This window comes from Lissotriton helveticus, chromosome 6, assembly GCF_964261635.1.
Source record: "Lissotriton helveticus chromosome 6, aLisHel1.1, whole genome shotgun sequence".
In the NCBI taxonomy this organism is placed as follows: Eukaryota; Metazoa; Chordata; class Amphibia; order Caudata; family Salamandridae; genus Lissotriton; species Lissotriton helveticus.
In genome coordinates this window covers 366806457-366833489 of record NC_136067.1, presented here as the reverse complement: position 1 = coordinate 366833489, position 27033 = coordinate 366806457, and the positions used below count along the sequence as shown (strand labels likewise).

Here is a 27033-nt window from a genome sequence, read left to right as displayed (position 1 = left end):
AAGTAGGGGCTCTTGGCATAGTCAGGCTTGGAGATTGCGAGCGTGAGGATGGCTTGCAGGTATGGGAAGGTGTGACATTGTGGTTTAATTGCGTAGAAGGTAATCAGCGAGAGGTTAGCATGCGGCATCAGGGGTAGGTCTTAATCCATTGTAACTCTTAGATTTCTAACTTCTCTTGATGTTGTTAGAGGAGCTTCAAGTTCCTTATGCCATATGGCAGGAGGCTGATAGTTTTGCCAATGTCCTCATGTCTTAATCTCGGTCTTGGTGGTATTAAGCTTTGAATGATTATTCATCAACCATGTGTTTATAGCCCAAACGCAGTCACTGAGTTGTGAATTGTAAATGTCTTTGTACGTATGTGTTCATGAGAGGAGGGCACATCATATATTCCCTGGATGTTGGCTTGAGGCCAAATGGAAGTGAAGTGAACTGGTACGGTTGTCCGTCTACCATGAAGAAATATTTTATGCTTTCAAGGGATCAGCAGATGCAAATATGCATTCTCTAGAAAATGGGTCTCCAACATTTCCTATAATAAAAGCTACTCCTGATCAATGATAATGGTCCAGAGCTACTAATACAGTAGTAATTCAGTAGTAATCTAATCAGGCACAACCATAATAGGGGGCATGCATTGCCGAATTATAGTTTGAAATATATTGAGATAAATAGATGAGGAGTTAAGAATGTAATTAAAATTATACTTAACTATCTATACTTACCTTAATGACGTTGTGGTTGCCAACATACTAGGTATAATATTTTGACACAAGGATGTTTAAAAATTTAAATTGTTCTAGAACACTGATCACCCCAATGCTTAAGATGGGGCTGCCAATATCAATGTTGCATAGCTGCCAAGGTTTCAGATTGACATTTTAAAAATTTGAGTGAAATTATGAGTGACATTTCAACGACTATGAGTGACACTTTCTTGCGAGCAAAAATCATGCAATGAAGACGAGGGAAACTTCTAAATATCAGAAATTACAGCCATTTGAGCAACAAGAAACTCCAAGAACTTCTTGAAACTACTGCAGAGCACCATATATGGAAGGTCACTAACCCTATTGCTCCCTCCTGTAACCGAACTGTACTGTAAATGAATGCATAACCATGATATTACACAAGTTTTTCAGCAGCAGTACTTTATTAAAGTTCTGCGTACATATGCTGACACATGCACAGTTCAATACAAAAATACTTACTAGATGCAACAGATTGCATTGGCATAAAATAAATAATATTCTTTTAAAGTCCATAAGTACATAATATCTAGACCAAGCACAACACCTGCCCAACTTGACAAACCTAAACAAGGGAAAACACTAAGACCAGCACAAACAGTCCAGTCAGATAATTCACAGTGTCAAGTATTAGAGGCTGACAGTAACCTGTTACTCTCACTAACCTGTATCACCAGGGTTATGGGGACTTATATCTGAAACCAATATAACACACAGGTTGATATTTTACCATGAGCGTCCATGCAATTTGTTGTACTCCCATGTCACAGTTTTTGCCTTCTTTTTCAAGTTTTCAGATGGAGAATATTTGTAACATATTTCACCTTGAGGCCTGTTCATTTGAAACATTAATATAGAAGACAATGTTCTATCAAGGGATATTCTTGGTTACCCTTGAGAACACCCTTTCTTCATCAGCATTGCTGTGGGGCAACGTAAAGATAAGTTGGGCTACTTTAGATAGAAGAGAAAACATGCTTCTCTGAGTGCCAACAATAGTCAATTCTGTGACAAGGGAATGCCAAATGATATCCATCCTGTAAGCTACAACCTCACCAGTACCACAGTTTACTTTAATAGCAGCCATTTCTTTTCCATTTGTTGATAGGTCCTGAAAGTCAGTGACCTGGTATTTTGCAAATCCTTGCTCTAAGCAAACTAGGTCCTGCTCTGCAAACGAGGTAGGTTGCAAACCATTCTACTAAGAACAGCACACTATATTTCTCGATAAAGTTAAAGACCTGTGCATGCTTAAGCACCTTGTCATTAACTGGAAGGACTTTTAAAGCATACTTTACACTTTTCTGATGAAAGCTGCGTACTGCTTCATAGAAAGCTTTTTGGGTTCCTGGCTCAATGTCCCCACTTTCCAGCATGTTTCTCAACTTTCCCCGCACAATGATGCCAACATACCGACTTGTATCTGGGATCTGGCATTCTTCGGATGCGAAATCAGGCAAACTGGCATCTGGGCTCCCCTTGAATGACTGAATGACATCTACATTAAACACTCTACTAAAGAGCACAACAATTAATTTGATCATGGCATCATACAGGAGGTGAATGACTGGTCTTCCCTTTGAAGCAAAAGGTTGACATGAACAAAAGAAGGTAACACAGCCTGAAGAAATAGACAGTAGACCTCAGTAATAGGGTTCTCAAAACTGTGCACAAGTCTCCTTAGCCTGACTTTGCTATTTCTGTCACTGTCTGGTGTTGATAGGAAGTACAAACGCAGAGCAGCAAACTGAAGAATCAGTCTATCCAAACATGTGGACATTCCTAACCACCTCACAGAAATAAATGTCACCATCCGGCGGTAATCAGAAACAACAAATTGGCAGAATTCAGCATGCGCATTCTTACGTTTGAAGAATAGTCAAACCAGAAGTAGACATCTACAAGCAATTCCTCTATATTAAAATGTTTCAAGCTAGAACAGAAGGCAGAAGCAGCATGGGATGCAGCATTGTGAGACATGTGGCACAGTCAGGCCATGAAATACACATTAGGATTCAAAGAGAGTACTCTAGTTTTAACAGAGTTATGCCTTCCTACATTCACTGAGGCACTATCTACACCAAAGCCAATACAATTTTCTCAAGGAATGGAATGCTTCGTCATAATATTAGATACTGCAGTAAATATACCTTTCGCTGTACTTTCCTTGCTTAAACACATGTCAAGAAATTTGCAGCATACCAAGCCCTGCTTCGTATAAAAAATGTGTACAGTTACAGGGTTAATTTTTTCAATGCCTTGATCATTGCTACCATCACCACAGAGACCAAAAGCTGAGGATGTCATATCAGCCACTAAGTCAGTCAACAACTCTGATGCAATGGCATAATTTAATACACAGGTTGCTTTTGTTCTTGCACAAGCCTAACCCTGCTCAATTTTAGAGTCTGGGAAACATGTCCTTATGAGATGGTCCAAATGATCAGCAGCAGCAAAAGGTACATTATCCTCTGCCAAAAATCCTGTGAATTGTATTTCCGCCTCTTTGGCAACAAGGTCTTCGCTGGAACTCTTCATTGACATGTAGCCAGAGATGGGCTTAATTTTAATCTTTGTGCCTTGAAGAGATGAATGAACTTTACCGCTAATATGACATTTCAGACCAAACTCTCCTTGATGCTCACAGGAGACCATCTTCTCCCAAATCAAGCAGCGGAAGGAATACGGATCGGTCTTAACAGGAACAATGATTCCTGCAGTTAAAAAGAATTTCCAAAATTACGATTGTACCCTACAAGTTTTAACCTATGATAATTTTAAAATCAATAACAAACACAGAATGCCTACACCCACCTTTTTTATAAAAAGAAACAACTTATTTAGAGCGAAAGGGCAAACAAAAATTCTTTTATGTTTGACCTGGTATTTTAGTTATACCTATCTACTTCAGTTTATTTCAATTATTTTTTATATGATTTAAACAGAAAAGGAAAGAACAAATAAATTCAATATAATTCAATTGGACCTGTTCAAAACTATTTACAAGACAAAAATATATACATTTGAAATAGAAAATTATCATACATTCTACACATAATACCCAATACAAACAAAGAAAATTAGAAAAAGCATTTTCCAATGTAACTCATCTATATCCATGAAAAAAGGAAAAGGGACAAAGTCAAAAAGAAAGAGCAAGACTTTAGTTGAAAAACAACTTAACAACTGGCCACAGCCAGTTTGAACGCTTGGTGTTATAAATTGCTCCTTCGGATGACGCGGTTCTAGTCCAAGGAAACCAGTTCCTGGACTTTCATCAGGGCTTTGTCACTTGTCTGTCAATATCTGGTATCCTGGCCTCTTTCGATGTCTTCGGGCTCAGGCAAGGCTATTCTGTACACTGTTGTGCTATTTGTTAGAATAGAGGACAATACCACCTCTCTTGGGAAAGATTCAATCTCAGTCACGGCTGTGTATCCACTTATGGTCCCTTTTATTAAGCAGAATCTTATTCTAGAAAATGCACGACGAATCTCATTCCCAATCGCTCAATGCTGAGCCCCCTCACCGAGCGCTTGAAGCGCAGACCGTACAGTGTTTTCTGTGTCTTCTCGTGACTTTTAACACACGCGTGTCCTCAAAGGTTGCACCTGTTTACAGCAACTCCACCGTAACAAATTCACTTTGCTTCTGGTTTATAATAAGGGTCCAGCCTCCCCCGCCCCCTATATGGGCCTAACTCCTTAGCTTTTCAAAATTTTAAAATTAAAGCACTAGTGCATATAGTGGCTAGGCTGCTGCTCACAAGAACCTTCTGACCATGCATTACGCTGGCTGCTGCAGTGCAACACAAAAAGTCTATGCTATGCATTATGACATTTGTTGAGGGCTGACTAGACACGGTTTAGAAAAGGACACCATGCAATGAATTGAGCATACCAGGACCTCCATTCCACTGACCTAAAATGAGAAGTCCAGTTCGTCAGGGTGTAGCACCCATGAATGAAATGTAATCTGTGCAGAAAGAGAAACTTAAATTGCCGGGAACACACGTGTGAGAGCCTTTACTAAAATGTTAGTCTCTCAATACTTGATGCACATAGTAGAAAATATACACTATTCATATAATGAAAGGGAAACAAACATATCAAAACAGTTATGTTATGTTATAAACTGTTTTGTAATGCGCTCAATTACTACCGGAGTATCCTGGCGCGGAATACCGCTGGGGAACCTGTCCTGGCTTTCCCTGTGGGATGGTCCCTACTGGGAGTCCCCAAGGTGAAGCCAGGCATCCCCGGCATTGATGGGGCCGTTGTAGAGATTAGGCAAGCTAATGCCCAGAGTTGCCGAGTGGGACCCCTGGTTAGAGTAGGCACAGAGGCGAGAATTATCGAGTACGCTGACCCTGGTCCACGACCCTGCCGCGTCGGGAATTGAACCCTGGTCCCGGGCCGACTCCTGCTTCCGGGTCTGCCGCCTCTAACCAGTGAGCCATACATCTTGAAGTCTTCTCAAAACGGATAACACAAAACCTAGGTTGCAGCATGGTGTAGCAAAAATAACATACAAGGAAATAGATATGCCATTGTCCACACACTTTAAAGTATATAACCTTATTGGACTACCTTTGTATTACTCTGCTTGCATCCGAGACAGGTCGAATTTAGTTAGATAGTACTGTGCCCCAGATTTCTTCTTGCTAGATTTCCTTTAGCTAGAAGCAACCTTTCCCTTTTTGGAAGTCATAGCTGAAGTGCAGGGCTCGCTGTCATATGTATCAGACATTATTCTGCCAAGACAGGGAAAGGAAAGAAACTCAAATATGCCCAACATGATTATGACCAATGGGATAAAGCATGGTTTTGCCTATCCAAAATGCGGTCACAGTGAAGCTGCAGTCCAGCAGGTGCTGCCTCCCAAATGAATCTATGATGCCCCTGAGCTCCCTGTTTTTAACCACATAAGGACACCGTTTTGACTGTTCACAACTATCTGGCATAATTAAAAATCTCTTTTTTCATACAAGTCAGCCAGCCACTGATATGTTCGGACCTTCTGAAATACTAAATGATGCCCTTTCGCCAATACTGTGTCTATACCTGAGGAACACAGCCAAAGACCAAATTTAAGAGTTTAGGGGCATATTATCAAGCAGGGCGTTAAAAATGATCTCCGTTTTAGAGGCAGAAAACTGCAGTTAAAGCGGCGATAATGGGCTTGATAATATGGCCTTGTGAATTCCAATAGAAACCCATGTTCTGGTGTGAACATGGGCTTCTATTGGAATTCTCCAGGGTATATTATCAAGCCCATTATAGCCGCTTTAGCAGTAGTTTTCTGCCTCTAAAACAGCGATAATTTTAACGCCCTGCTTGATAATATGCCCCTTGGTACTCACAGTCCGCTGATGTGTCACTGACTGTTCTGCTGTGCAGTGGCTGATCCTGTCCAGTGTAGTCGGTCCTACAAAGATTTCTTGGGTCACTCAAGCACTGACACTGCAAAGATGGTTGACTTTGAATATCTATAAAAAGTACGCAAACAAAAAAAACAAATTGAATTTACTGGTCCAGATTTATAATGAAGTACTCAATGCAGTATTATAACCCAGAATGCACTATAGCAATACAAACCAACATTTCAATATGTTGGAAACACTGGGTTGAAGTCTGAGCTATATTAAGCCTGTGCATTGTTCCCAGCTACTGCTCCTCCAATTCTCAGCTCCCACTGTACCACAGCTCAAAGGCAACGAGAGAAAAACACCAGTTAATATGACCACACATCAAATAACACCACAATACCAAGTCAGCTAGCCAGAGAGTATCAACGTTAATTTGCACAGACACAATATGCTTTAAAGAAAACTCACCACAGGATTGCTGTGTTATTAAAGTGCTGAGCATCACTGTGATGGCAGGCTTAGTACTCGGCTTGTTTTATTTAGCCAACACACTGCATTATTGGGACTTCTGGTTTTTGTTTACCATATAGAAACAGGCAATATTAAACTTTACCAAAACCAGCCATGCTTATGGGGTAGACAAGCAGGTACACTCGAACTATTGAAAAATCTGCGTCAAAATAAGAGTACAATGTACTTCTGCAAGCCCTCTCTTCTCACAATGAAGCATTTATAGAAAATCCTTCTGTACCTTATCAAAGAAGATGTTATACACAAGTATCAGCATAAAAACTTTGTCTCTGCAGAACTTTAACAAGAGCAAGTATAGGTTGCAATGGCAGGGTAGCCTGTAACATGATTAACCACAGCCTTAGGACACAGTTGATGGACCAGATAGTTGCTTCTTTTTACACGTTTGCAGGATAGCAGGCCTTAGGACACTTATAGAAACCATGCGACCTCCACTTCTTTAGCTCAGGTGCCATGCACAGAAATTCCACAAGTAAGGAAAGGATTATTCAGTGTGAAATGCAGTAAGTCACAGCTAACCTCAAAATACACAGTTCTGATAAAATAAAAACATGTTGTTCATGATCTTTTGTGAAAACGATCAGTAGACAAAACACTCATATTGATGCATGACTGCCTTATTCAACAGTTATCTTACATTTGTTCTTGCATGAAAAATCCTAGGTACACAAATTCAGCCCCAACAATAACATTATTTTAACAATGCGTCGTCAAGGGGAGCGCCAAGTGCAACCAGGACAAAAGTTCCAAATAACAAGTAAACAAAACAGGCCTCATGATCTGGTTGTGAAAAGCAGTAACACAGCTAAACTCAAAATACACAGTTCTGGTAAAACATGTGGTTCATAATCTTTTGTGAAAACTGTCACTAGACAAAACACTCATCTTGCTGCAGCATTATTCACCAGTCAGTTATCGTGATATTTGGTATTGCATGAAAACTCCTGGGTATACAAATTCAGCCTACACATCTTTTAAACACAGCAGCACCCTCAAGGTGAGCGCCAGGACAGAACTTTCAAACACAAGTAAACAAAACAGGTTTCATGATCTGGTTGTGAAACGCAATAACACAGCTAACCTCATAATACACAGCTCTGAGAAAACATGCGGTTTATAATCTTTTGTGAAAACTAACACAAGACAAACCAGGGGCCAGGGGCCATAACCCTTGGTCCTCCTACGGCCCTGGGGAAGTACTACAACTCGGACTTCCTTCATACTCTAAGACCCCCTGCAAGAGCAAGCTGAGCCGCCCATATTATCCCCTGGATTTACCCACTATTTGCCCACACTGCAAGGCAAGACTCATCGCCACTCAGAGGGGAGCCGACCGACAGACTTTTACAATGTTTCTTTTAAACTGTAGGTCTTTACCGAAGCATAGCACGGAAATCTCACTACTGTTGGACGAACTCGTCCCCGATGCTATCTTTTTAACCGAAACATGGTTAACCTCTGACTCCAAACCTGACCTAGTGAAAGCACTTCCATCTGGTTATCAAATTGCTCGCAGGGACCGCGCCCAGGGGAAAGGCGGGGGGCTCGCAATCATTTATAAAACACAATACTCGTGCCATTACACCCCGGACAATATTCCTGACTGTGAAAGTCTGTCCTTCTCTATCAAATTTTCCTCCAACGACTGCTTCTCAGGGATCCTTACCTATCGCCCCCCAGGTCCATTGAACCAATTTCATACTGCACTACCTCCCTTTGTAGCAGAATTAGCTACGTCTCCCTCCAATTTTACGTTGCTGGGGGACCTCAATATCCATTTTGATAATGGTTCAGATAATATGGTCAAAGAGCTGACTGCAAGTTTGGCAGCAGTTCAGCTGGAGCAATTAGTGCTAGCTCCAACGCACATTAAAGGGCATCTACTGGACCCTGTATTTAGCAATTGTGTAGAATTTAAGACTGGTCCCATTACCCATCTTCCTTGGACGGACCACTTCTTAATCCCTCTTATCTGGTCAATACATAGACCCATTTCCTGCACTCCTAATCCGCGAAAGATGAGAAACTGGTCTAGGCTCCCATTAGAACAGTGGACTAGCTCCCTGGCAGCCTCCAGACTCTCATTTTCCCAGAATCCCCTAATAGATAACAGGGAATTCGACAATTGGATCCGGAAGTCACTTGACTCCATACTCCCCTCTAGAAAAATTAGCTTAAAAAGGCCACGAGCCTACTCTGAGGAGGAGCTAAGAGAAAAAAAGCGACATTGTAGGAAGCTTGAAAGAAAGTGCCGCTTAGGATATGCCACCATAGACAAAGCCAAGTATAGAGAGGCTATTAGAGCCTACAAAGTAGCAATAAAATCGATACAGTCCACCTATTACAGTGATAAAATCATGAAGGCCAGATCAAAACCGAGAGAGATCTTCCAAATTGTTAAAAGTCTCACCAAACTTCCCCCACCCATGCTTCCCAATGACAACCCACTCTCCCGCTGCAATGATCTAGCGGAATTTTTCTATCAGAAAATAAATAAAATGTACTCTTCATTTGCAGTTACAGTCCTGGAGCCCCCCATCAATGGACCCTCACTCCCTATGGAAGCTGATCACTCCCCCCGAACAACCCTAGACCATTTTCCCCTGCTAGACTTGGAAACGCTAGGATCACTGATACAACAAGTAAAGTCAGGCTCCCCATGCGACCCCGCCCCTCCATGCACTATGGTTGCAGCCAGTCAAGTTATTCTTCCCACTCTGATGGAGCTTCTTAACATCTCTCTAACCACAGGTAGTGTTCCACCTACTTGGAAACAAGCTATGGTGAGAGCACTTTTGAAAAAGCCTAACCTTGATCCAACTAATTTTAACAACTACCGCCCCATCTCCCTGTTACCCTGGGCGAGCAAAATCCTGGAGAAATACATTAATTTCCATCTAACAATGTTTCTCGAGAACAACCACCTACTCGATATCTCGCAGACAGGATTTCGCCCCAAACATGGGACGGAAACGGCCCTGTTAGCCGTGACAGAGGAAACTAGGCGGATCTTGGATCGAGGAGGATCAGTGGCAGTCATTCTCCTCGATCTAAGTGCGGCGTTCGACACGGTATGCCATAAAACTCTGCTGTGTCGACTCCTTAATCTTGGAGTATCAAGGAACACTTTGGCTTGGTTTCAGTCCTTTTTGAGCGGAAGGACTTTCCAAGTCTTTGACGGTGACTCTTTCTCCTCAAGCAAACCTCTGGATTGTGGGGTACCGCAGGGATCGTCATTGAGCCCTGCGCTATTCAACGTGTACATGAGACCGCTGGCTGAGATTGTCCACCCATATGGTATTAAGATCATCACATATGCGGATGACACTCAGCTGGTGGTCTCCCTTGCACAAAAGAACTGTGAAATGGCTCAGATCAATTTGACTACCTGCATGGAAGAGGTTAAAAACTGGATGACTACATCGTCCAGTAAGATTAACGGTGACAAAACCGAGCTTATGCTGCTCGGCCCGCCAGCTCTGTCTACCATCGACCTCTTATGGCCTACCAGCCTGGGTGCACCACCCATCCCGAAAGACAACATTAAAAGCCTCGGGGTCTGGCTGGATAAATCTTTAACCCTTAAAACCCAAGCAACCAAGACATCTGCAACCTGCTTCGGAATTATTAGGATGCTGAAGAAAATCCTTCTGCTCCTACCCTTTGAAGCCAAGCAAGTCGTGGTACAGGGCCTGATTCAATCCCGACTGGATTTTAGCAATGCCCTGTACCTAGAGGCACCGGAGTACGTCTTGCAAAAACTCCAGCGGACTCATAATTGTGCGGCACGTACGCTGCTTCAGCTCCCACGAAGAGCGTCTGTAGAATACGGGATGAGGACCCTGCAATGGCTCCCTGTTAGGGAGAGAATCAAATTTAAAGCCATGTGCATCTCCCACCAAGCTTTTTGGAAATCTGGACCTAAGATTAATCATCCTCTGCTTTCCCCTTACCACCCCAGCAAACAACTTCGCTCTGCCAATGCATTTTTGGCCGTAGCCCCTCAGATTAAGAGATCCAGAGTTGGAGGTAGGTCCTTTACCTATAACGCCGCCAAACTATGGAACTCGCTCCCTTTACATTTAAGATCCAATCCCAATCTGTCATCCTTCCGCAAGCAGCTTAAAACCTTCCTCTTCACTAAACAGGGTGCTCCGAATCCCTTTGACTGTTTAAGATGGCTCCCGTGGGCCGTGAGCTGACGAGCTCTGTGAGCACCTGCGCGTTGAGAGTGGCACTAACCCTGAGGAAACAGCGGCAGCACGTCCAGCGACCTATGGACATTTTCCCCACTGATGAAAGAGGAATCTAGAAACACGTGTCTGGGGATACACTTGAAAAGAATACTGGTACTGGCACTGGCCAACAAACTGTGAGAACTGTGTGTGAAGCGAGCAACCTTGAACCACATCGACCATGATGCATGAGGTAATTCAGCTGTGACCTGTCAGCAGGGTGCTCCAAATCCCTTTGACTGTTTAAGATGGCTCCCGTGGGCCGTGAGCTGACGAGCTCTGTGAGCACCTGCGCGTTGAGAGTGGCACTAACCCTGAGGAAACAGCGGCAGCACGTCCAGCGACCTATGGACATTTTCCCCACTGATGAAAGAGGAATCTAGAAACACGTGTCTGGGGATACACTTGAAAAGAATACTGGTACTGGCACTGGCCAACAAACTGTGAGAACTGTGTGTGAAGCGAGCAACCTTGAACCACATCGACCATGATGCATGAGGTAATTCAGCTGTGACCTGTCAGCAGGGTGCTCCAAATCCATTTGACTCTTCACTAAACAAAACTAACCCCTAAGCTGCTGCACCACGAGGCACTGTTCTTCTTTCTTAGCGCTTGGACGCCCTAGGGCAACAGTCGCGCTCTATAAAACCTCTTTTCATTTCATTTCATTTCATATTGCTGCAGCATTATTCACCCGTTATGTTGTCATTTTTGTTGTAGCATGAAAACTTCTAGGTACACAAAGACTTCAGATCCCCCAACAGCTAAAGAAAGTACCCTCAAGTTCAGCACCAGGAGCAGCCAGGACAGAAGTTCCACAAGTAAACAAAACAGGTCTCATGATCTGGTTGCGAAAAGTAGCAACTCACAGCTAACATCAAAATACACAGTACTGCTAAAACATGTGGTTCAGGTTTGCAGCAGGGATTTAACCTCAGTGTCGCCTGCGTAAAACTGCTACTAAACAAAACACCAATCTTGCAAGGAACATTCATGTTCAAACTGAATTACCTTGACATTACCTCAACGAACTTGCTGAGTGAAGCAGGTAACCCACCCTGTGACAGAAGTTAGTTGCATCAATAACTTACAAGCACAAAAGAAGGGTTGTGAGAATTAAAGCTATCCAGCCCTCCTCAAACAGTTTTGGGAATATGCACCAGTACATGTGATCTTAACAAAACTGGCTTTCTGCACTTAAAACCTGCAGAGAGCAAACTTCCAGTAGCTGACATTTAATTCACAGTTACTGTTAATAAAGAGACTTACGGGGGAGGAGCCAAGCTCGCGACCGTGATGGCCGCGTTGTAGCTCGGCTCCGTCAGCCTTCCTGCTTGAACTATCTATCCTGCGCCTTCTCCTGCCCCGAGAAGTCTTATTTGATGGAATATGGAATTATGACGTTTTGCTGGCACTTACCGTCTGCTCCGGATGATCCTAGGTGCCGCGGATCTTGAGCTGTGCCCTTGTTCGCTTCGGAGCCTCCGGGGCGGGCGGGCCTGGGACTCGTCTGCGGCGCCCGGGCGGGGCGGAGCGCCGGGGCCACCCCTTGGTGGAGGAGTGGGGTCGGCCGGAGCGGCCACTGTGCGGTTGGACCGGTGGCGACTGACCGGGCCTGGTCTGGCTCTCCGGGGACCTGGTGGTGGAGCGCTGCCTTCCGCGGACGGGGGTTGACCGCATGGGCGACTCGTCTCCCCTTTGTTCTCCTGTCCGGCCATCTTGAAACCCTCCGCCCGGTCTTGGCGGGCGGCGCCTGTGGGTCGGTGGCGCCGGCTGCCTCAATATTCTGGTGGCCCGCCTTTCTGCCCTGGAGGTTCCATTGCTTGTCGCCGGCTGGATTTCATCGAGCCCCGCCGGTGGCCGGATTGGGGTCGGAGATTGCCGAGGCCTCGCCGGGCTAAAAAGATGGCGGCCTGCGCCCTGTATCTACGCCCAGTTGGAGATTTCGACATCGGCTGGCCGCACGGCACGTTTGCTGAATACCGTAAAGGTGAGCCTACAGTTGGCGACGTCTTCGCCGCCTTGTGTTCCTGGCGTGCGTCCATGACTGTACCTGTCACTGGGCCGGATGGTGGCCTTGGTACCGGGCTCGTTGGGCCGTCCCCTGCGTGTGCGGTTCCACCGCTTCAGTGTGCTGCGGGGTCCTTCCTGGAAATTGAAGACACCGGGGCCACCGCTTGTTTGGACGTACAGATGCCTACTGCCTTGTATCGTCAGGAGTTCTTCCCTGTGGTGGATGTACTGGAGGGCCTCCAGCCGAGATCTGTCTGGGTCTGTCTCGCCGGGTCTCCCGGTGTTTTTTTTGCCTCGCCCTGCCGAACGGAGATCCTGTAACTGTCTCAACGGGGCGATTTTTTCCCCTTGGTCGGCGGAGCTATGCTTGAGTTGCTTGCTGCTGTTGCTGTCCTTTCTTGTTCATCCGGTCGGAAGCCGTTATGACTTGTGTGGTGTATCGACGATTGGAATCCCTGCTTTTCACCTCTGGCCCCTCATGTTCTGGTTCTTTGTGCACTCTGTGCCCACGGCACTGGACAGACGAGGACAGGGATGAGTTACACTTGTACCGTCGGACTATTACTTCGTGGCATGGCCGATGACCACCTTGCAGCTGTACGTGTATGATCGATTCCTCTTCATATTCCTGGTGCCTGTTTTTTGAAATGACTTTTAGCTTCTCGTGGGATCTAAAATGTGTTCGAACGGGGGGTTGGGAGCTGATAGTTTTGATTATGTGTCTCCTCTCCCACTGGAGATTTTTTTTTCTTCCCTTCCTTTCCCCTTCCACTCTTTTGTGGTTTCCTCCTTACTTTTTGACTCTTCTATATTTCGGGTTTCCTGTTAGGGCGACAGGCACGCTGCTGGGGGGTAGGCCGTAGCCTTCTGCAGGGGTGCAGGGTGGGGTGGGTGGGGGGGGGGGGTCTGTCTTTTTGTTTTTTCTTTGTTCTTGGTTCTATGGCTCTTGTGTATCCTATTTTCTGGACGCTGCGTCTACATGTGGGCCTCTTGGGGTGTTTTTGCCAGCGTGGGCCTCATGACCTCCCTGCCACCGATGTTCATTGTGCATCCACTACTCCTATTTCCTTCGGTTCCATTGGCTGACCTTTCTTTTGTATGCTTTGCTTGCCAGGGGGCGCATGATGTGGTGCCGCGTTCTCTTTTCCCTGTTTTTTCTACCCTTTTTCTTGACGTCCTTTCCCCTTTTTTTTTTTTCCCTTCTTTCTCCCTTTCTTTGGGTTGATGTAGCGGATGGCTCTTTGTATTGCAATCCTGACTTCCTTTTTATGTATTGCTGCGTATTTTCGTAGTAACGGGTGGGCGTTGGGCAGTGGTTGGACTTGCTTGCAGATGTGGGACTTACGTTTTGCTTTTGCTATAATATAGCTGTTCTTGTTGAAATTCGCTGTGTATTGTTTTACTGCTTGCTGACAGCCCGCCACGGACTTTTGGACCCTAATAACTGCACTATTCCTGCTATTCACCCTATTGTATTATAAAATTAACCTTCACTTTTCCTTCTCATGGTGGTTTCCTTGTGGCTTTCTGCCTCGCCTTATTGCATCTGTTATATCGGAGACCCGCTGGAGCTTCTTTCCTGGCCTACGTGCTAATACAGTGTGGTGGCCGGCCCGATGGGTTGTAGGCCCGTATTTGTAAGCTATATCTGCACAATAAAGGTTTTAAAAAAAAAATAAAAAATATAAAAAAAAATAAAGAGACTTACCACTGTCTCTCAGTCACAATGCTAAATGCTGCACCTAGGGAATTTAGGTAACCATATAAAAATAAGGCAGCTGCTGATGCACTTGCCTGATGAGAGTATTTACTAACTTGTCTGCTAGTCACATCATGCTCTGTCACTTACTGGCTCAGATGGCTGCACTTTCAGCTGCTGCTGCTGCTGCTGCTGTAGTGGCAATGCAGTTGACGATGACAAGACTCCTGAGGCTGGTGAGTACAGAGGAGCTGATGCTGGTACTGTGTTGCAGAAGTGACTCTGGTGGCACTGTGATGGAGCACACAGGCAAAAGCATCACCTGTTCAACTCTCTCAGAGCACATGCTCTTAGAGACACGTGTTCATAGGAAGTTCTGTTGCCCTGACGACAGCAACAATTCTGTGGAGGGGGTAGGCCAGGCAGGGGCACCATGAGGCAGGAAAAAACAGGATGTGAGAAAGGCCAGGCAGGCTGAATCGAAAGCAAAACTGGGCTGGACATCTGTGTGTGCTGGTGGTGGGGGCAGGTGGGGCCTCTCCTCCTCCATTCTAGTTGCTGCAGTTGGAGCGAGCATCATCATGGGGCCTCTCTCTATCACGTGGATCATGTGAGGCGCAGCCTAAATCGAAAGCAACCCGGCTGGCCACCTATTGTTGTTGTGCTGGTGGGGGCTGCAGGTGACGTCACTGGGGTTCGGCTGCCTCTCCTCCCCTTGCCTTGTAAAATGATCATGAGGCAGCTGGGCCACTGCTTAGTAACAAGATAGACCCCTGGCCTGAGCCTCGAGTCTGAGTCATGTGGCAGGTCTCCAAGAGACCGTCCAGGCCCCAATAGGATGTGTGAGCGGGGGAGCCACTGTACTCAACAACACAGTCAGTGTGTTGCCGGGCAGGCCGAAAAAAATCAGAAAAAAAACACTGATGTGAAGAACACTGCAGAGAGTGTTAATGGTCACGCACTGACCTGACTTGATGTTAATACCCAACTACTAACAGTGGTGCCCTAGATGAGACTCAGCCAGAGCAGCTGCTACTGCGATAAATCGCGTGACTGCAGAGGTAAAACTAAACCAGGGCTCAGGCTTGCTGACTCCAGAAGGATGATCAGACAGAGCAGCCCTGCAGATCGATGTTTTTTATAATGTGAAATTATTTTTTTGCAGACCATGGCTCATGTAGTTAGTAATAGCTCACGGTGCTACGGGCAAGTGGATGTGAATACCTGATGCAGTGCTTTGTAGGACTAAGGGGAAAAATGTACTACAGAAAGAGGGGGGGTCCCAGAACGGCAGAACAAATAGAACAAACAAATCCAACAAAAGATTTTTTAAACTTTAGAGCACAGTGTTATTTAATCACAAAGTGCTCAAACACGTCTTAATGTACATTACATTCGCATATCAATTCACAAATAATTTGTGCCCAATAATAGGGAAAGGTGTGGGGAAAACCAGTGAAGTGATAGAGAGTGGTGTAAGGTAAGGAACGTGATGCAGGTCAAACATACTCATTAAAATGCAGAAATTTAGCAACTGGCTTCAAAAGGGAGCCGGACATAAGTACACCAAATGTTCAAAATATTTTCCGTGGGGGCGTGTCCAAGATGGCGACCTGATCGGATGCAGGTCTCCACAGCTCTCTGCCCTGTTCCCTCCTAAAGCCCCTAAAAGTGACGCCTAATCTCCCCAGAGCACCAAGCACATCAGATATCGGGAGCGGAGATCGGCTGTGGCCCCCGGAGAACTGTAGCTGAATCTGCGCGGCCCCAGCGAAGCTCTGAAAAGAAAGGGCAGCTCTGCCGCGACTCCTGAAATGGCGGCCGCCCTGGAGCAGTGACCTGTTCGTGCACTCCCTGCCCAGGCCCTCGATCAGCGGAAGGGCCAGCTGGCTGCCTGCAGAACCTACCGGGAAGACCCACTACCTCCGGCCCTAGGTGCGGGACACCCGCACAGCGCTGAGTGCAACCATCGCGACCCGGCTGGTGGTGAGGGAGGGACTGGCCGGGAGTCGCGAAAATTGAGGCCCTGGCTTTGGGCCTACTGGATGGAGTAACTGCGGAATCCAACACGGCCTTACCGGAGTGTCCTGTCGAGCGGGGCGGCTTCCGAGGCTCGTTAAGCACACCACGTTGCCCCGCGTTGGACTGGTCGGGTGTCCTGAGGCGGGAAGCCCCAGCTTTGGGCCTGCACGGCTGCCGGATTGGGAGGGGACGGCGGTGCTGCTACTCATCAGCGAGGCCCGGAATCGGCCTGACGGAGCAGCGGATGGGGCCGGGAGGCCGGAGCTGCGACAGAGGGAGGCCTGGGCACACCGGAGGCCGACGGGCTGAACCAGACCAGTGGGCAGAGGTGAGGAGAGCTGCGGTGAGCGCTACGGAGGAGGCTCGGGGGGCATAATCGAGCTCCCGGTGTTGGGACCGGCTGGGCCTGACGGCCGCGCTGCAAGGGGCGTGTAGGTGGTAGGACGGCACACTTCCCATTAACACTGTCGGACATTTGGGCCCCATCTATTTCTCGCTGTCCATACATGTAGCCACCTGGTGGTCTCGGGGGCCGGCGGTGAGAGACGCATGGGCTCCCGGAGGAAGCTACCCGTTGTCTGGTTGTCCCTTGGTGCCACGAGGTACACTGCCACACTGTTGAACCCTGGGCCCCGGCCGCTCCACAAAGGACTGGCTTTGACCAAGCGGTGAGGGGCGAAGTGCACGCCGTTATCTGCGCGGCGGCTGGCCGCCTCGTTCTCCGTCAATGACCCCTGACATAACAGTGAGAGCGCCAATTCCCTTACAGCACAGATCGCATTTACCCTCGGGATTGCCGGACCTCTGCGCTTGCCTCTGGCCCCCTGTGGACCACCGGACGGGATCGTTCAGGTGGCCGGACGCGACATGGCGGGCCTTAGGGGGAAAAAAGCGACCCAGACACTCCCGGAGATGTTGGCAAAATTCCAACATAAGGCCGGTAAGGACCCGCCCTCCCCTGAGACCACAAGAACACCACCGGAGCCGGCGACCAAGTGCCCATCACCAGGTCCTTTCTGGAGACATTGTTTAATTCCCTCAGGGATGACTTCAAGTCCCTGAAACAGGAGGTGGCGGGTGAGGTCCGGGAACTCCGACGGAACGTGGAGGGTCTTGGGGAGCAAGTGGTCCCCATCGAGGAGGCCGACCAGACTAGAAGCGACGAAATCAAACAGCTCCAACAGGAAGTCCTGAGACTTACGGACCAAAAACTGGACCTCCGGGCCCACGCGGATTACCTTGATAACCGCTCCCGTCGCAACAACATACGGGTCCGGGGGGTCCCTCAGAAAGCAGAAGGCACGGATGTCACTAGCTACCTACAGGACCTTTTCTGAACCATCTTGGGGGAACCTGCTGACTTCATCGTCCGCATCGATCGGGCACACAGACTTGGGCTTCCTAGACGCGCTTCCGCCCCCCCACCGGACATCTTAGCCTTTCTCCCTGACTTCCCGCTAAAAGAGCGGATTCTTCGGGAAGCCCGACGGGCACAGCCTCTTCAATTTCAAGGTCACCCCGTCGCCCTATACCAGGACCTCTTGGCCATTACACTACAAAAACGGAAAGAGTTTAAAGTAGCGATGGACTTTCTGCGACGACAAGAAATTCCATACTCATGGGGCCACCCGTTCAGGTCGATATTTAAATGGAATGGAGCCCTCCACCAACTGCGCTTGCTCAAAGACACTTGCGCTCTTCTGGGACTTGATTTGGAAGAAGATGCGCCAAAGGTGAAAGCGTCGCAGGGGTCCTCCAGAGGAGGTTGGCAAACAGTGGGCCGAAGACGATCCGCGCCACAACACTTGAAACCCGACGCCTCCATCATAACGCAGGAGAGGGAGACGGCAGTAGCGGACGTAGCCAGAGAGACATCACCCTCTAAATGATCCTTACACTAGATGGGGAGATTGATCTTAGCATGTACCTTGCTCATGGGTTGGCGGTCCCTGGTGGGGGGCCGCGATGGCCGCCATCGGACATGACCCTTGTAAGTAACTTCACCACGGCCCTGTGTGGACTGACAGGACTGGGACTATAAATTTTTCTGGTTTGGGGGTTGGGGAAGTGGGCATTGGGTGGGGGGGGGAGATGAACGTTCTGGTCTGAGAATTTGGGTCTTGGTTTGGGGAAGCTGGTTTGGGAGTTGGGACGTTGGGGGGGCGAAGGGAGGAGTGGGTTTGGGGGGGCGATGTTGGGACGGGGGGTGGGGAGCGGGATTGCGGGAGGGACCCAGTGTGCCAGGGGGTTCTGTGAGACTGGAATGCTCATCGAGCCGTTATCGGCTCCACCATTGGGATTGCATTTACATAGCCCATGAATCGTTTGATCTCCTATGATGGAGTCTAGTTTGAAGGTATTAGCCCTTAATGTGAAGGGCTTGAATAACCCGATTAAACGGAGGGCTGTGATCTCGTACCTGGAGAACTCCGGGGCCGACATATGTTTATTACAGGAAATCCATCTCCTGCCTAAAGACTGGCATAGGATGCGCTCCTGCGCCTTTCCCCAGCAGTTTTTCTCCTCTCTCCCCACAAAAAAGGCGGGGTGGCTATTTTGGTATCCAAGCGCTTCTGCGGCAGCGTGGGTGACAGGATGGGGGAGATCAAAGGCAGGCTGTTAGCATACACCTTTTTACTGGAGGGTCAACGCTTCACGATTGTCTCCCTCTACGTCCCGAATTCAGGACAGGAAGCCGTTTTAAAGGGCGCCATTTCCGAGTCACTTCAATCCCCTACCTCTCTATTGCTTATTGGGGGGGGACCTCAATCTAGTGATGGACACAAATATAGACAGGTCGGGACATCGTTATGGGGACACCGGCGCCATTACAGCCGGCGGTAAAGACTGGCTACACGAGAGAGACCTAGTGGATCTATGGAGGGCTACACATCCTACCACATCGCACTTTACATTTTATTCCCATGTACACCGCACGTATGCCAGGCTAGACCACTATTTGGGTTCTTCTGAACTACTTATCACTCTCAGAGACATAAGCATTGTCCCTGCGGCACTGTCTGATCACGATGCGGTGGAGTTGACAATCCAGGTTCCCAAATCCACACGCCCCCCCTGGAGTGTGGTGACTGCGGGAAACCCTCTTACAATGGCCGGAGGTCACCAAGCAGCTTCACACGTACCTCGCTGAGTATCTGGCTCTTAATGACACCCCCGAAACTTCGGTATCTGCCCTCTAAAGGGCCTTGAAAGCGGTGGCTCGCGGCGAGCTTATTGCAATTACAGCGGCAGAGGCTAAGGTCCGCAAAGCAAAAAGGGATGACCTCACTGCTCAGGTCTCTGAACTGGAGAGGGTCTACAGTCGTAACGGCGCCCCGCGGGTCTGGAGACAATTGAAGGCCGCCAGAGCCCAATTAGCCAGCCTAGATACAGATCGGGAGGAATTCGCCGCTCTACGCCTCCGTCACTCCTATTACATTGGGGGGAACAAAACGGGCCGCCTACTTGCTAGCGCCCTGAAGGCGAAAACCCAACATTCCAAAATTACCAGCCTCACTGATGACTCTGGTCTGGATATCACTGGCGAGACCCAGGACGCGGAAGCGTTTAGGACATTCTATGCCACTCTATATAAAGCAGACTCTGTCGTCGGAGGATGTCCATACCTACCTTAAATTGGCAAGGGTCACGGAGTTGTCTCAAGCCAACGCGGATGCCCTGGATGCCCCTATCCGCCTGGATGAAGTCCTCGCTGCTATCTCCCGCCTTCACCCTCTCAAATCGCCAGGGCCTGATGGCTTTTCCGCCGGGTTTTACAAAACCTTCAGCCAGCTTCTGGCTCTTGTTCTCACCCGGCTTTTCAATTCCTTTGAGGGCCCGAGTTCCATCCCCCCCAGATATGCTTGCAGCCGAGATAGTAGTACTGCCTAAACCGGGTAAGACACCCCCAAGTTGCTCCGCATTCCGACCTATATCCCTACTTAACCTGGACCTGAAACTCTTTACGGGGGTCCTAGCGGCGCGTCTTGGCCCATGTCTGCCCGGGATCTTGGAACCCGACCAATCGGGCTTTGTTCCGAATCGCCAATGCAGCGATAACACTAAACGAATACTTCATTTGATTGACAAGGCTCACTTCCAAAACTCGGATTCTGTACTGCTGGCTGTCGAAGCGGAGAAAGCGTTCGACCGGGTTGACTGGACCTACCTTCAACAAGTCCTGCAGCAATTTCGGATAGGAGACCGCTTTCAGGCTTGGATCGCGAGCTGCTACCACCGTCCTCGGGCTCGAGTTCGCATAAGCGGCCTACGTTCGGATCCTTTTGAGATCCAGCGTGGCATGAGGCAGGGGTGCCCCCTCTCGCCTCTCCTGTTTGCCCTGTACGTAGAGCCCCTTGCGCAAAAGATTCGCGACAACCCTGCCATCCTAGGGATGACCTTTGGCCGGGAACCTCATGTGATCGACCTTTACGCCGACAATATCATAGCTGCTCTGGATCGCCCAGACCGCTCTGTCCCCGCCTTCCTGGCAGAGTTAGAATCCTTCGGAGCTGTCTCTAGCTTCAAAATCAATAGGGGGAAATCCCTCATACTGCCTCTGGGCAAAAATGCCCAAACACGGGCTAATCTACCTGCTTATGGGGGAGGATTATTGCCGACCGCACAACTCCCATACTTAGGTGTCACTCTTACTTCATCCACGGAGTCTACGGTGACTCTCAACTACGAGGCCCTCTATTCCCAAATTCGGTCCGATCTCGCGCGCTGGTCCAAGCAACCCCTCTCCCTGCTAGGACGTGTTGCGGCAGTGAAGATGTCAGCTCTACCCAAAATTCTGTACATTTTCCAGACCCTCCCGGTGCTCCCCCCAGCTGGCACGATCGCGAACCTACAGGCTGCCTTCCATCATTTTATCTGGGGAGGCAAGCGGGCACGCCTACATAAACGACTAGCATACAGGAATGCGGATGAAGGGGGTCTTGGTATCCCCAACCTTTTACAATACTTCCAAGCCACACAACTTCGGTATCTGGTGGAATGGTTCAGACCGGAATCCGAGAAATGTTGGTTATTCCAGGACAGGGCAATGGCCCAGACATCCCTCTGGAAAATTCCATTCCTTCCTCGGCAGCATCGGCCACGCTACCTCCTGCGATCCCCTATTACTCGTACCGTCATGCAGGTCTGGAACGCAGTTGCGGTCAAGAAAGGGCTTACTACCTTCCCCTCTCCACTTAGCCCTATCTTAGATAACCCGGACTTCCCGCCGGGCAATGCTCCTCACGCCTTTCCGCAATGGCGCGGCGTCAGTTGCCTCTCCGCCGGCCACCTCTTCGACCTACAGGGCTTTCTCACCCTCGCGGACATAATCCAGGGCTATGACGTTGTCTCCCCCCACTTATTTCAGTACTTCCAACTTAGGCACTGGCTCACACGTCCAGACATAGCCCCCCTAGTTGGTAGACCCATAGCAACGTTTGAGAAATGGCTGGTGACAAAGGACTCGGACAGACATCTTATCACAGACCTCGACAAAATGCTCACACCCCCCGCTAGCTCGGGCAAGACCATATATCACATGAAAAAATGCCACCCCACCTTACTTTTGAACTCTTACTGATAAGCAACACCTAAATCTTAGTTAGACATGTGCGGTATATTTATTTACCTCTTTTTTAAATGTTTTTGGAAGACAATCTTTAGTCATATGTCAGAGTAAAAAACACAACATATATAATATATATACACAACAATTCGACAATTAAACAAAAGAAAAGAAACCACTACTACATAAACAGTGCAAGTTACTATATACAATCACTATACACAACAACACATATAATTCTGTTACCACTCGTTCCAAGGGGCAAGTGACAATCCATTGCCTAAATAGCCCTAAATGAAATAGAATTGAATGGAACAATAGTGGAGAAACACAGTTAGAAGGAGATATCAAGCCTCATTATTTCTGGGATTCAATAATTATTAATAAAGGATTTTTAAACTCCTTCTTTGCCGACGCGTTTCGAACTCCATACAGCTGTTATGGGTTCTCTTCAGGGCCTTGTCACTTCTATCTTCACTGTAGCCAGTTGAGATGTTCCTATCTCTGGGGTTGGGTTTTGCGAGCTGCAATCTTCAATACGCAAAACCCAACCCCAGAGATAGGAACATCTCAACTGGCTACAGTGAAGATAGAAGTGACAAGGCCCTGAAGAGAACCCATAACAGCTGTATGGAGTTCGAAACGCGTCGGCAAAGAAGGAGTTTAAAAATCCTTTATTAATAATTATTGAATCCCAGAAATAATGAGGCTTGATATCTCCTTCTAACTGTGTTTCTCCACTATTGTTCCATTCAATTCTATTTCATTTAGGGCTATTTAGGCAATGGATTGTCACTTGCCCCTTGGAACGAGTGGTAACAGAATTATATGTGTTGTTGTGTATAGTGATTGTATATAGTAACTTGCACTGTTTATGTAGTAGTGGTTTCTTTTCTTTTGTTTAATTGTCGAATTGTTGTGTATATATATTATATATGTTGTGTTTTTTACTCTGACATATGACTAAAGATTGTCTTCCAAAAACATTTAAAAAAGTGGTAAATAAATATACCGCACATGTCTAACTAAGATTTAGGTGTTGCTTATCAGTAAGAGTTCAAAAGTAAGGTGGGGTGGCATTTTTTCATGTGATATATGATTTATATGGTCCAGCCAGCCCCACAGTTCTATGGGCCTAACTCCTTTACATTTAAAAGCTCGGGCAAGACAGCAGGCCAGAAGCGATGGGAGGCAGAACTGGGGAGGGCCCTGTCACCCAAGGAATGGAGTTCTGTGTATTATAGAGCCTCTCACACCACTCACAACACCGCAGGTAGGGAAGCGGCGACGAAGTTGGCCATGTACTGGCACCTCACCCCCGTCCGGCTCAATAAAGGTAACCCAACACATAGCGCGCTGTGCTGGAGAGGCTGCAGGGAAAAGGGCACCTTGACTCATCTTCTCTGGGAGTGCCGTGAGATCCGGGACTATTGGAAGGCGGTTCTGGACGACATTGATTCTACCTTTGATACTGAAATCCCTAGATTCCCAGCTTACACCATTTTAGGCCTCCCTAATGCGATCACTTTTCCCCTAAAATCTCCCAGAGGTCGCCAGATGGGGATCGCCATGCAAGCCGCAACACAACACGTTCTGTCCCTCTGGGGCTCCAATACCAGACCCACTCACACGGGATGGTTGCACAAAATCTGGTTCACCTTGGGAATGGAACGCATCCACGCCACGCTCACACACTCCACGGCTGCATATCGGAAGGTGTGGCTCCCGTTGCTTTACCTCCTGTCCAAAGAATTTAACGAGATCACGTGCCCCAAGTACCTTCGCTTGCTACGACTCACAGAGACCACACATGACCCCTTGTAATCCTCCGGGTGACTGCAATGTTTACTACACGAATGTATCCATGTTTGTTTTACATGTTCAGCACACTGGGTGGAGTGGAAGAGGGGAAGGGGGGTGGGGGATTGGGTGGGATTTTTGGTTCTGGTTTTTGCTACTAAAATTTCGTCTCCTCACTACATGTGACATTTGCTGCCGAGGCACTATACCTTTGCTATGTCAACTACAACTGGCCAACTATCTGATTGATAGAAAACATGCGCCTATCTGTCTTGATTGCCTTTCATGCCTGATGCATATCCTTCGTAACGTAGTGTCTATTGTTGCTCTTAAAATCAATAAAATAAATTTTAAATTAAAATATTTTCCGTAACCAGTCTTCTGTAAAAAGCAGTATAATTCACACTAGGGGTAGAAGCTGGTGTGGGGGTAGTAGTCTACGTTTCGACCCAGGAAGGCGTAGGGTCAGTAATCCCTTACAAAACAGGTCTTCATCAAAACGGGGAGGGGTGTTGGGAAAGCTTCCTAAAAGAGGGGGGCATATAAGCACAAAGTTAGATTGGTCCAAAAGGGATCCCATACAAACAGTGGAAAAAGGTTAAGGATTAATCAAACATGGACTGAGCGCCAAGTTCACAGTCCAACAATTGCCTGAGCGAGTGGTAAGGAAAAACACTGAAAACACTTTATGGTGAATCAATAAAGAAAACAAATAGGCAGCATCTATTTGAACAGCACTATTCTGAGAACATACTTCCCATAACCAACGACCCCGCCACCACCAGAGCCAACCTACACGAAGGGTTGACAGACGTTGCCAAGTGGATGATGAACAGCCGCCTGAAACTGAACTCGGACAAGACGGAAGTCCTCATCCTGGGATCTTCACCCTCCGCCTGGGACGACTCCTGGTGGCCCCCCGCCCTGGGCAACGCACCCAAACCCACAGACCACGCACGCAACCTGGGCTTCATCCTGGACTCCTCCCTCTCCATGACCAGACAAGTCAACGCCGTCTCCTCGTCGTGCTTCAACATCCTGCGCATGCTACGCAAGATCTTCCGATGGATCCCCACCGAGACCAGGAAGACGGTCACCCAGGCCCTCGTTACCAGCCGTCTGGACTACGGCAACTCCCTCTACGCCGGAACCACCGCCAAACTCCAGAAGAGACTCCAGCGGATCCAGAACACCTCACCACGACTCATCCTGGACATCCCCCGCCGCAGCCACATCTCCGGACACCTGAGAGACCTGCACTGGCTCCCGGTCAACAAGAGAATCACCTTCCGGCTCCTCACCCACGCACACAAAGCCCTACACAACCAAGGCCCAGGATACCTCAACAGCCGCCTCAACTTCTACGCTCCCAACCGCCAGCTTCGATCGACCAGCCACGCCCTCGCCGCCGTCCCCCGCATCTGAAGAGCCACCACAGGAGGAAGAGCCTTCTCCTACCTGGCCGCCAAGACTTGGAACTCCCTTCCGCCCCACCTCCGCCTGACCCAAGACCACCTCGCCTTCAGGAAGCAGCTCAAGACCTGGCTGTTCAGTAGCGGACCCCCTCCCCCCAGCGCCTTGAGACCCTCCGGGTGAGTAGTGCGCTATACAAATGCTTTGATTGACTGATTGATTGATAACTAAAACAGGAATTAGGGGAAAGAAACTTACATAAAAATGAATCAGGTGCGTGTTATGGAGCACTTGGGCTGATTCGGAAGGCACAGGTTGCCACGGGGCGGTCGGATGTACCGCGATCCTCTGGGGGTGATAGAGGGCTTCGTGTTAGCAGCATACCGGGATAATACATAATTAAAGAAAAACTCAAGAAAAAGGCACAATACCTGAAAAACTTTAACGTGGGAGAGCGGAGCATGACTAAACATACAGAATCTCGGGAAACGGTCTCACGTACCGCGATTGCCTGAAAGGGATTAGTGAAGGCAGGGACCCAGGTTAGCAACCGGACTTTCTGTAATCGACTAAGGAGTTACAAAAATATCCACAAGGGTTGCAAAGTCGCATTTGTGTACCTGGAATGGGGAATGAATCCTCCATCCGGCATCCAGATCTATCGGCAACCAAGCTGCAGACTGGTAGATCGGGCAATTATGTAAAAATTACATCGGAGGCGTAGCACGTAGGTGCGCCGTGCGTGGTAATGGAAATGGTAAAAATACTAGCAGCCAAAGCTGCGGTCACCATGGTAACTTGAGGATAACAGTCCTCTTGAGTAAAGAGGAAAAAGTACGAGGCATTATAAAACTCCAACCAATGTCATTATTCTACTCCTCAAAATTGCCATGATGAGGAATTTCTTCGTCTTCCAGAATTGTTTTTACCTACAGACTATGGGAGTAGCCATGGGGGCTGCATTTGCCCCGGATTTGGCTTTTATCTTCATGGCAGCCTTCGAGAGCAACTTCATCTTAAATGATTTTAACCCTTTTCAGCCCAACATAGGGCTCTGGATGCGTTATATTGACGACATCATCATGATTTGGACTGGCAATCAAACACAGTTGACAGCTTTTCATGCACGGCTCAATATGAGATCTCGAGACATTCAATTCACGATACAATCCGACACCAACACGATCAACTTTCTCGACCTATCCGTCTATGCAGACAGTGACATTCTGCGCACCACGCTATACAGGAAACCGGCTGAACGAAATTCACTCCTGCAGTACTCCAGCCACCACCCCAGAGGACTGAGGGATAATCTGCCGTTTGGGCAGTTTCTTAGCATTCAGAGAAACTGTTCCAAAAGACTTGCAAAAAGAGCTAGAAAACTGGCGTGGTTTAGCCCCCATGAATCATTACTGCAATCCAGAGACCGCGAGGATAACGAAGAACGACTGATCTGTGTGACCACTTTTTCGACCAAGAGCAATGAAATAAAGAAAACCATCAATAAACATTGGAATCTGATATCTGACGACCTTGGCCTGGACACACTCCCCATGCATTCCTTTAAAAAGGCTAAAAATATCAGGGATCTGAGTTTTTCAAACATTTGAGTATTTTAATACCATTAGGATGCAATG

The 27033-nt window shown here is 47.8% G+C and overlaps 1 pseudogene; it reads right to left on the bottom strand.

The window, feature by feature from the left end:
- Positions 1–1267: 1267 nt before the first annotated feature.
- On the bottom strand, positions 1268–26188 carry LOC144762317 (uncharacterized; annotated as a pseudogene).
- Between the last annotated feature and the right edge of the window lie 845 nt (positions 26189–27033).